General features: G+C 39.8%; 1 protein-coding gene across 2 annotated transcripts in view; it reads left to right on the top strand.

Moving 5' to 3' along the window:
• Positions 1–1,432: 1,432 nt before the first annotated feature.
• Positions 1,433–12,173, top strand: part of RTN4RL2 (reticulon 4 receptor like 2) — a 426,936-nt gene continuing 416,195 nt past the window's right edge. The window contains exon 1 of one of the 2 annotated variants that reach the window (XM_044084122.1): positions 1,433–1,522. The gene's annotated coding sequence lies outside the window, so the exon portion shown is untranslated. Of the gene's footprint in view, positions 1,523–1,619; positions 1,900–12,173 lie in introns of those variants that run through there. The other variant, XM_044084119.1, reaches the window with a different exon arrangement.

Genomic DNA, 12,173 nt, shown 5'->3' with positions numbered 1-12,173 from the left:
ATCAGCAGTTCCCAACTTAGAAGGATGTAAGCTACCTGTTCTGCCACTACAGTGCAGACCACAAACCTTCCTAATGTAAAACAACTGCTCTGAAGCCCAAGTGCTTAAACTAAAAGGCTTAGAATGAGTTACACCAAGCAGTAATAAATACAATTGAGTACTTTTAAGATGACGCAAAAACAAAATAAAGTAGGAAGAAACACAAATACAGTAAAAGCAGATCATTTTTTTTTTTTGTGGAAAGAGAGAAAGGAAAGAGAGAAAGGAGTAGCTGAAACTAAGCTGATTGGCCTTCTCAAATGTTCTCCCTGTACTGGGTAGAATGAGGTAATGACACTAGACTGGGAGGAGGGTCCCAGATCAAATTTACACTAGGGGCGGGCAACTACAAAGCCGCCAACTATAAAAACACTATACCAACAGGTAGGGAGGGTGGGAAACAAACTGCAGAAATGTATCTCACAGCTGAAAAGCAGCAGTGAGCCTTTAAATGAAAGTTTTAAACAGCTAAAGGAGCCTCTAGAAAAAATAGTTTAATTGCAACAAGTTATCAGAAATAAACAACCCAACAGATGCTTAACAAAAGTGGACAATTTCCAGTTAATACCTCACACACAGTGAAACTAGCTAGAAAAATACACAGTACACAAAGTGCTATAAATAATAAAGAAATAAAGAACAAAATAAACACACACAGGGTGGGGGGGCCTGAATTCTAAATTGGGTACAGCAATTCATGTAGTGCCTCCATACATACCATGCAGTTGTGCAGGCTGCATTCAGGAAAGGAAACTTCCATTTAATAAGGGCACATTGGTTCAAATTGTGCTCCCGGAGTATGATGCAGATACAGGCTACATTCAGGCAAGGAAACTTTCACAGCATATAAGGCACAGCAAAACAAGCTCTGCCACCTTGATGTGCATCTCATGGGTTGTAACAGTTTTAACATATAATTAGCAAACATCTCCTTAAATGGCTGGCTAAATGCATTGCATTTTGCTATACAAACCTAATAAACCTCCAAAAGGCCAAGTCAAAACATCTTCCACTGAGGCAGCAGCAGCTACACCTCAGTGGATTACAGATTTCTTCAGAAATGTCTCTGCACAAGGTGGTTTGGAAACTGCCATTTGGACAACTGTTCACTCATTCACAAACAGTATGCTTTTATCCATACTGATTTCAGAGTTCCAAGATAATTTTGAAAAAGAAAGACTAGCAGGCTCTGTGTTCTGGGTATTACACAAGTAAATATTTCTATCTAAAGGGGTCTCCTCGGCCCATTCTGGTGCTGCCAGTTGTGAATCTAGGCTCTGACTACTATAATTTAAAATGTCCTGAAAAATGTCATAAAGTGGATGAGTCATCCATTTTGAATCCCATTTTTTTCTGTACTTTCTAGTTGGAGAGGAAGGATCCCTGCAGCCGATTTGAAAACTTCTCCAGTGAAATGAATAATGTTTATAAAGCACATGTCCTCTGGATGAGAACCTCAAGACTGTAAAGAAGTACCCTGAAGGTCAGAGTCTTGGAAAAAAAAAGAATGTAACCGGGCATTATAAAAAATGTTATTACTGGAAGAGGAAAAGGAAGGGCTTCTTTTTGTTTTTCTTTTCATCTCAGAGACCTTTATTCATACCTCAAAGGTCTGAGTCACTGCATTTTAACCATATGCATACATCATTCTGAAGGGCACAGTAATGCAGGTTTTTGTTGATACATTGCTGATTCTTGGACTAAGATGAACTACTCCTTGGAAAATAAATCTTATAATCAACATCCATCTAAGGAGCAGCAAAAGAAGAGCCTAAAGGTCACAGGCTGGGAATAACCTGCTTACTATTACTGAATGTGCTACACTCAACCACCAGCATGTTTGAGCTGGTACGGTCACAGGTAACACCCGCATGTGTACAGATTAAGTATGATGGTCATTGAGCATAACACCTTACTCATATTAAGCAGGATATTAGTTCACTCTTTACTCTTTGTCATTATTTAGCACTAAGGCTGGTGAGAGAAGTTTTGTACTTTAAAGGCTCACTCTTTTTGTGAGTCGACAATTTGAAAGTACCATCCTCAGGAGTGGTATTTGAAGACTTACACATCTTATAGACTGACTTGGCTGACTCTTTTCTTTAAAGATTCCTCTTCTCAGCCATAGCATTTCTCTTTTCAGTTTTGTTGCTTCCATCTATTTTTACTAGGAAAAACAACGTAAAACTAATTGATCTGGTAAAATGAAGGTTAATGCCTACCAAAACACCTGAAATACTTTTTTGACCTTCCTTCATATTCTGTGGAAAATTATGTAGTTAGAGTAGCTCAAGTCAATCAAGAGGTGGAATTATTCCAATGAGAAAACAGCACCTGCCATACTGAAACAACAACAGAAAATGCATAATAATATTTATTATTTATTTGTCTTTTGTTAACTGGGTTAGTCCAACTGGGCTGGTGGCCCATTTTCAGTGGAGACCCGACGAGAAAAGCTCCACACACAAAGATAGCAATAGCAAAGTTACGTTCAAGTAATAAGAATATGAATACAATTCATGCCCTAATGGAAAATTAAGAAATACATACATAGTAAGATAGATACATATATATGTATACCCAGGCAATAACGTAAATTAACAAATTATAAAATTTAGCTTAAAGCACAGTTAAAAAAATGAGGATTTGCAAATGGGGCATCAGAAGGAAGAAAAATAAGCCTCAAAAATGTATAAATAACTTAATCAAGTTGGCAGAGAGGGAGAAAAGAGGTACAGAGCAGCAGGGTAAAAATAAAGGGGGGTATATGAGAGTCTAGAGAGTGAAAGAAAACAGACATACGAAGAGAGAGGAGGGGTGGGGAGTATAGTAAGGTAAGGAGTAGAAGAAGATGGGGTTTAAGTATTGAGCGGTGCAGTGGTGTAGCTAAGATGCTACAGTATTAGTTATATAAAGACAAATTGCATTAAAGTGAGAGGAAAAATAGTTATAGTCTGATTAGTGGGGAAGTATGTGTTAGGCAGGATGGTGACAGGTGCAGGGAGGGACTGTTTGCAAGGTGGAATTTCAATTCTCTTTTGAAATAGATTAGAGATTGAATAGTGCATAGATTACTTGGGAATTTGTTCCAAGTTTGAGCTAAGGAGTATTTGTAGAGAATCTACCTATTGTTTTGTTAAGTGTGTAGGTATCAAGTAGCATTTGGTCAGTATTACAAAGAGATTGAGAAGGTTTGTAAAGGGATAGGAGGATGGACAGAAAAGGACAGTCTGCAGGATTGTAAAGAAGGGAATGTGTCAGCTGTAGTTGCGAAAACAGGAGTTATTGAGGGAATTCAAGCCACTGCAGTTGTTTAAGGGCAACGCAGTGATGGGATTTGTAAGGGGAGTTACAGGCAAATCTAGTTATCTGGTTATAAGTTTGTTCAAGTTTGTGCAAAAGATTTGCTTGTAGGTGGGTAAATATGGGTGAAGTGTAGAGTAGGCAGGAGAGGAGGTAGGCTTGGGCTAGTGAGGTTCTGGAGGTGATGGATAAGACTTTTTTATTTCTCTGCAGTAAACCAAGTTTTTGATTTTTTTTTTATGGATTGTTGGATATGGTGGTCAAATTTCAGCTGATTATCAATTGTAATTCCTAACAGTGTGGTGTGAGAGTCAACATGAATGATAGTGTTGTCAAGGGAAGAGAGACTGAAAGAGGTTTTAAGGCTGGACATAGATTTTGGAAGGAAAAGAAGAAGCTTAGTTTTCTTTGGGTTAAGGATGAGTTGATTATTGGCTAACCAGTGTTCAATGATGTTAAACGAAGTCTGTGTGAGGGAGTGAAGGTCAGTAGGGGTGTCAGAAAGGGTAATTAGAATAGAGTCATCGGCATACTAGATCAGTGAAGAGGTGCAGCAGGTGGAGCGAAGATTGTTACTAAAAATATTAAAGAGAAGGGGGCCTAGAGTGGATCCTTGGGGGACACCTGTTTGGATAGGTAAGAAAGTTGAGCGGGAGGACTGCCGTCTAACAGATTGCAGTGTGTTGTTAAGATAACTAGAGAACCAGAGAGTAGCAGAAGTGGAGAGGTTGAGTTCAGTTAGTTTAGTAAGGAGCTCAGTGTGGGAGACAGCAATGAAAGCTTTGGAGTGATCGGGGAATAGACATGATACCAGTTTATTGTTATCTCTTTCCTCTGCTATAGTCTGGATGAAGGATAGAAGAGCTATAGATGTGCTGTGATGGGGCCTAAATTCATGTTGAGAGGGGGTGAGGAGATTTTCCTGAATTAATGCATTTCTGAAGAATTTTAGAGAGAGGGGAGAGAATGGCTATAGGATGGAAATTGGAAGGGTCGGTGGAGTTACCTCCTTTGTGCAATGGAATAGTATAAAAGGATGTCCAAATATCTGGGACTGAGGATTCTTTGATAGAATGTTTGATAAGAAGAGAGATAGGCTATGCAATGGAATTGGCTGCTAGTTTGAGAAATTGAGGGGGGTGGTTGTCAAAAGAAGGAGAACAGGGTTTAAGTTTCTGTAAAAGGGATTTTATATGGGCAATGGAGACAGGTTTCAGTGGGAATGCTATGTGGATGCAGTTGGAGGAGGGGGTGTGGGGGTTGTGATTGGATATTGTCAGGGGGAGTTAGTTTATGAATAGAGTTGATGAAGTAACTGTTTAGTAGAGTGGTTGTTTTGAGAGGAATTTTACTGGGGTATGGGTTGGGGGGTAGAAGGTTTCCCTGGATGGAGAATATTTTTCATGGTATGCCAAAATTTCTTTGGGTTTGAAGTGTGGGTGGATTGAACTTCGACAGACATTTTTCTTGTCATGGATAACAAGTTTTTTTAATAATGCTGTGTGAATATCCAAATGCTTTCAAGAATTAGATGTAGGACTAGTGCTGCTCCTCTTGAGAAAAACAGGATAAACAAAGAAGGGGATAGGTAGACAAACCTACTTGCTATTATTTACTGTTGATGATGAACAGCTGTTCACTGATACAACTGGTGTGCTGCTGTGTTCTTCTATTACCTCTGGGAACATGATGGGCTAACTTGTGCATTTGTTGGTATCCACATATGTAGCTAGGGTGCCTCAGTGGTTCTACAGCACAAATATTTTTGTGGGTCAAAGGATGGAGAAGTGTGTGTGTGTGTGTGTGTGTGTGTGTGTGTGTGTGTGTGTGTGTGTGTGTGTGTGTATGTGTGTGAATCTCTGATTGTGTGTGTGTGTGTGTGTGTGTGTGTGTGTGTGTGTGTGTGTGCGTGTGCGCAAGCACGTGTGCGCTTATGTGTGCATATGTGTGTGTGTGTGTGTGTGTGTGTGTATGTGTGTGTGTGTGTGTGTGTGTGTGTGTGTGTGTGTGTGTGTGTGTGTGGTATGTTTGTACACCAGAGGTGGTTATGGAGTCACAGACAGTGCTCCCATACCCCAGCAGTGGACATTCTGTAACTCTGGAGAACAGGCTGGCTGTGTCTGAACTGCATTAGTCACGCTGTATGCTTAGTATGCAGTTACATATCTTCCACAGCTGCATCTGACTTGGACTTTTACTTAAATTCATCTGTGCACTCATCATAACTAGTGTGCACCATATTTCAAAATCTTATTCAGAGTTAATTTTAGAAACATTAGGAGTAATGTTTTTATTACCACTTCCTTCATAACTTCTTATTTTTCCTATCCCACCTTTTGCAGTGATGGATACTAATGAGGAGGAAATAAGAGATGAGGACCTCTAGACATCTTGATGGAAGCTATTAATTTTTTGATGCTTCTCCTGCCCTCCCTCTGTTTGCCAGTAAGCATGGTGCACTGTCCACAACATCAAGCTTGCAAGCAGTTGTGTGAGCTTCTCTATGCTTGGATTGCTCATCTAAAATACCTGCAATCCTGGGTTGAGCTAATGTTTCTGAGTCCCTATGTGAAATGCATTTCTAGGCTTTTCAAGAATGGACTATTGGGAGAAAACCAACATGCACCTGCTGGAATGGTAGAACTGATATTAACTGCTCACTCAGACTGTTTTCTGGCCAGCTTCTCCTCCTGCCAGTCTGACAATTAAACTATGGGTCATTTGGGCCATAGTCAGGCCTCCATCTTTCACCTGTACAAATTAACTAGCACTGACATCAAGAAGGAATTTTTGTACAATACTTTATAAAAAAACTGTAAAACAGTGAAAATTATTCAATAATCTGTTTTAAAGATTAATAAGGTAAAGATAATATAAAAGAAAAAAGCAAATAATTATTTTCTTAATTTATGAAAATCCATGACTATGTACATAAGGAATACAACTGCCATCAGCTTTAATGAATGAGTTTCTGTTGCTCCTCTTTTAAAAAGAAGTCCCTGTTAACTATGTCTACCACCCTCAACTCTGCTGGTCTGAGCTTGTACTCATATCATGTCTCCAAAATCTGGAATTCTATCCATACCACCATCAGACAACAAACCAACTTATTCATATTAAAAAAACACTTGCTAAAACATAAAAACACTTGGATCTGTTCGTATACCTTCCCAGGCTAGACTACCCTGGCTCTTATAACACCTTAATTACCCATATATACCTCAACAAAGCAAATTGTTAATATAAATTTCCCACGGTCTTCTATCCATTTGCCCTTACTTGCCACTTCATATATCTTTATTTACCACCTGACATGTTTTTTTCCTACAGCAAAATTCTAACTCCTAGTCACTATCCTCTACATATGCCTTACCTTCACTACAATTCTCTTTTTCTCTGTATCACCTAACAGATATACAAACTATTCACATTTCCTTGCCTACTCTCTGCTCTCTACTCATCACTTTTTCTTTGCTTTCTACTCATATCTCCCGCACCACCTCTCTCTCTTGCTGTATATTCTAAATTGTCTTGTATTAATATGTATTGACTCTGTATTTTCCTGATTGCAGATTTTGTCTACTATATCTACCACTGAGTTATTAGATGTCCATTCTGTAACTTCAAGCTTTTCATTTTTTCTCTCTTGTATAATAAAATTGCTTATTTTGTTACTGAACCTTTTCTACCTAGGCCTCTGCTGAAATGGGGCTACCACAGCCTAGTTGGATTATTCCAGTCAACAAAACCAATAAATAAATAAAGAAATAAAGAAAGAAAGAACGAAATAAAGAGGGGGTAGATTCATTTTTCATATTTTATGACACCATGTAGGTTGTCTAAACTGCTTGTATAATACATCATTATATTCTTCTAACATCAGGACCCCTAAAAACCTGACAATGCAATGTCAAATTCGCAATCCACGAACAATATGAAAGACTGTAATCTTGTTCAAAGAAAATATAACAGAAATGTGTGTGAGAGCACACACACACACACACACACACACACACACACACACACACACACACACACACACAAATGAAAATACCCCTTTTGCGAAGGGGAAGCTCCTGCATCTCCCCACGTGGGACACAGCCTCTCATACCTTCGCTACTTGATGATTCTCACTCTGAGGTTATATACCCTGGAGGAAAAAAAGAATTTATTTCCTTCTGGAGGATATGTAGCATCTCAATTCTTTCCTAAGGAAAATCAATGTTTTGAATGTTGATTTCTTAGATGGAACCCAAACATGGAATGCAAATGTTGTTTACTTACATTTTATTTAGTAGTGATGTTTCTTCAGAAATGTTAAAGGGTCTTGCAGCCAAAATGTATGTGTGTTTGTGTGTGTGCATTAAATGATAGCAGTTCACTCTGCTAAATGCATTTCTTGACAGAATGAATGCTATGTTTTTTACTATACATGCATTTTGATGGACAGTGCTGTTACTGAAACTATGATTGCTGAATGTGTGTCTGGTGCTGGGAAGTGCTTTTAGTTATGGTACGTGGCAGTGTATGTTAATAACAAACTTTTCAGATGTACTTAGAGTTTCAGCATTAAGAGTCCTAGTGATTGCTTGCAAGTTAGGTTTTCATAAACCATGAACCGCTTAGCTGTGAGGTTACTCATGTACTAAAGCATAAGTACATCTTCCAAAAGAAGTGACTGCAGAGCTGGCATGGCTGCCACAAACGGACAGGAGTTACAGCACACTCTCTGGCAGCAGTACGATGCCTCACCAGAATCCTGTGTTTCCTCACTGTTCCTGGGTCATGCTGAGCCTGTAGGCTTGCTAGACAACTGTCAGTTGCACAAAGCCCACAGATGGAGCGCACTTCAGTTTCAAGAAAGCTCTGAAGCTTGTGACACCCTTACCTCTGCATTTATGCAGGTCTCCTTGAGCCCCACAGCAGTTAGGGCATGTGGAATGTGCCCTAAAGCTTTGAAAGCTGGCCAGTGGTCACATCCTTGGCAGGATATAACCCAAATAGCTTAGGGCATTGCAACTGTGATTGAATGGTGAACATCAAATAAATGCTTTAAGACAATTAATAGCATGTCAGCTATCTGCAATTAAAAATGCTGAACTCTAGGGCTCACATATGAGTACATTGATTATTTCTATGCTACTCTGCCTGACTGCAAGCAAAGAGGTGAGTTCAGTTAAGTATATAGCTAACAGAAAGAGACTCTTAATATTCCAGTTTATGGACCATTGCCTAGCTAAGAACAAAATACCAAAATTATTTCTCAGGGGAACAGACATGACTGGTATCTAACATTTGTGAGCAATTCATGGCGGGCTTTACATACAACAGATTCCTATACATGCCTGTTTCATTTTTATTTACAAGTTAGGATAGTAAATTACTGCACAAAGGGGACTACTACCAAGTGATTACACATATCTTTCTTCCTGTTTCATTCGACTTTGCACCAGGCAGACGTGAGATATTTTATTTATAGTTATTACAATGGATGATTTTGACAAATGTCAGGCACAGCAAGACATATTTGAAGTTTTGCTAAGTAGTGCTTCTTTCATTTTATTTTTATAATTTTATTTTATTTGTTTATTAATGAAGGAAGGCCTTCTAGTTACAGATGTTTCTGTCCATTTGTGACCCAGGAGCACTGGTTTGGTAAAATTAACTGCTCAGTGTTACAAATGATGTAACTGAACACAAACAGAATCAAACTGATTAAAACAGGGTGAGGAGGATGTTTAACAGCACATAGCATTACCTGTATTATATTGCCAGAATCTACATGCAGACTACATTCATGTGAAACAGTTAAAGAAAATGTATGTGTTCTTTTCATTATATCTCTCTGTACTGCACCAATGCATCAGAATCACTCTAAGAGCTTCTGAATATATTTTAATATCTTATACCCTAAAATGGTCATCAAGGAGCCTCCCATACTGAAATGATCTTGTTTCACAGTACAATCGAGTCATGTTTTTTTCCCCACCCTTCTGCAATCCCCCAGTCTCCCAGTTGGCCCACTGAGTCTCCTGTGGCCAACAGGGACACAGGTTGGATTAGTTGGAGGAGATCCCGCCATCCTGCAGACTGACAGATTAAGTCTTTACTCACCTGTGTAAGGTCCAAGGTAGCTTGGTCTTACAATCTAAGAGGCAAACATTCCCACGTCCATGCTGACATGCCGATCCTATAGCCTCATACTCCAGGTACATGCAGAGTCATTCTGTGGGTATGCTCCTCCTCTCACAGCAGCACATCACCTCTGCCATGGCCCCACCACATATGACTTGCTATGAACTCTGAGGTTCTCAGTGGTAATGCCAGCTACACCACACCTACAACTCTAACCAGCATGCAACCCTTATCCCACCCACCTAAGAGAGGTGAGCAGACACAGCCCCTTCAATTCTGTCCCTCCTTTTGTTTGCTCTTCTATTGCCAGGACTGTTAATCGAACCCTAGTCATCTGGGCAATAGCCAGAGCTCTCTCTATCTACATGACAGAGCCAACACAGTTATTCCTCCTTGCTCCCACAATGCATTTTTAGTCCCCTTTATAAGACTCCTGGTAGACATAAGGAAAGAGTTATTGTTCTCCCCTCATTTAGATAAGGTGGTGATGCTCTGAGTTATGGGGATAGTATACAGCCTCTGGAGGCCAAGTGCTTTTATTTTTCCTTGAGTTACTCAGATTTTCCTAATCTTTTCACAGTTCATTTTAAAACTTCTACAAAACAATTTCCAAACATCCACCCATACTCTTCCTGAAGTATCAAACTTGACAGTTCAATGTAGCATCTTTGTTCTCCATATGAAGCAGACAGTTGTCACTTCAAAGGGATAATGAGGCCTGCAATATTTACTTTATTTTTAGACTGATCTTAAATTATCTGCAGTCACATGAATAAAATCAACTTTTCACTGGCCAGAAATCAGAGAACCTACCAGTCTAAGTAGTGCTGCAGTATAAGTTATTCAGCCTTGTTCTTCTTGTAAAGATTTATCCAATAACTCTTTGAAAACCAGTTTCACTTTAGCATTAACGTCTGACTTCAGCAAGACGCAATCTTAAGATATAAAACTGGGGCCATTGACTAGCAGTACGAAGTACAGAGAATGATATGTCTGGCCTTGGCTACAACTGATTTCTTTCTGAAACAATATGAGATATGAAGGGGCAAAAAAGTGGGAGAACCTCATGCTGTTTGGCAGGGAAATGCAAATGAAAAAACTGAAAAGCAATGAAGGATTTGTGAGCACTAAATAACATCTAGGAGATAATTTGTGGAAAAAATAAATAACTCTAGGATATGGCTAACTATGTTAGAGAGTGAAGTTTGGGTGTTACATGTTTTTGAGGACAGAAGCCCCCAGTGCATTCAGTAGAGGAGGGAAGATTATGTAGGCTACCCCCGGCAAAAGTACTCAAGACAAACTGCATTAGCTAACATACATTATGGTTAATGTAAATTGTGCATTAAAGTCAGATGCAGGAACATTATTAATTTCAAAGGACAAGTGGCCAGTCACCATCCTTATGGAAATCAAATCCATAAAAACACTAAGAAATAACACTCTTACAAAGGGGCAATAGGTATACTGGTACTGCACTAAATGCAAATATCTGCATTCAGCAGCAAGCTGGTAGAGATGCCAAATGAATGAAGTGGCAGACTGTCAATTATAGAACAGCTAGCCTTCATTCACAAATACAGTCATTTTTACAACAGTTAACCCTCATCACAAAGGCAGTCCATTTTACAACGGCCAGCTTTCATCCACAAATGCAGTTTTAAAACAGCTAGCCCTCAACCACAAATATAGTCCATTTTACAACAGCTAGCCTTCATCCACAAATGCAGTCAGTTTTACAACAGCTAGCCTTCATCCACAGATGCAGTCAATTTTACAACAGCTAGCCTTCATCCACAGATGCAGTCAGTTTTACAACAGTAAGCCTTCATCCACAGATGCAGTCAGTTGTTCTTTGTGTTTCACTGCTGCAGTCCTAACCATTGGGTTATCTATACTGTGGTAGCCCTCAGTCGGTCCGAATACCACAGAGTCAAGGTTTTGTGCATTGGCTGCTGTCACTTGCTGGGTGACGTCAGGTCATCTGAGCTATAAAGGCGAGCAGGCGATGCCATTACCCAAGTCTTTCTTGCCATGGAGCCCATAGCAGAAGCAATTCACAACAGTGCCGGTCAGCTGTTTCCAGATTTCAAACTTTAGCTGAAAATGTCTAAAGCTAAGTACCCCATTGGGGATCCTTCCTTTTTATTGCGCTAACCGATGTCAGAAAAAGTCAATAGCTGTCTCGCCTGTGGAAAGCAAATACCACACCGAGACTTCCATTCACTTGCTTAGGCCCAGATCACAACATATCCCACTGTTGGTTCTGTGCCCTCTTTAATGCTAGAACTATTTGTTGTAGAGCTCTGTTTGTAGCCAGTTATTTTCGTCTTCCATCTCCGATTACCGATATGGCATCCATCAGTCAGCAACCTGCAGATCATCCGAAAAAAAAAAAAACGTAAAGATAAGGATAGAGACAGACCGCATAAGGCCAAGCCTTCTGATGACACCACCGCTAAATGGGTCGTCAGTTCTTCAGAATTCAGTGAGGCACTTTTGCAGCCCCTGATGCCCAACTCAATTACTTCACAGGCCTCTACTGAGACCCTTTTGGAGTCCTGTATGCCGCAGATGTCTGCATCGTCTAACAAGCCTTTGGCTGTCTGTGCCTCGGTTGGGTCTGGAGCCACTAAGCAGGCACTGGTTTCCAAGGATACCGCTCGCACTTCAGATTTCACTTCAAGACCTTCGCC

The sequence above is a fragment of the Protopterus annectens genome, chromosome 9.part0 (assembly GCF_019279795.1).
Source record: "Protopterus annectens isolate FY-2018-M chromosome 9.part0, PAN1.0, whole genome shotgun sequence".
In the NCBI taxonomy this organism is placed as follows: domain Eukaryota; kingdom Metazoa; phylum Chordata; order Ceratodontiformes; family Protopteridae; genus Protopterus; species Protopterus annectens.
This window is presented reverse-complemented; position numbering and strand designations above follow the sequence as displayed.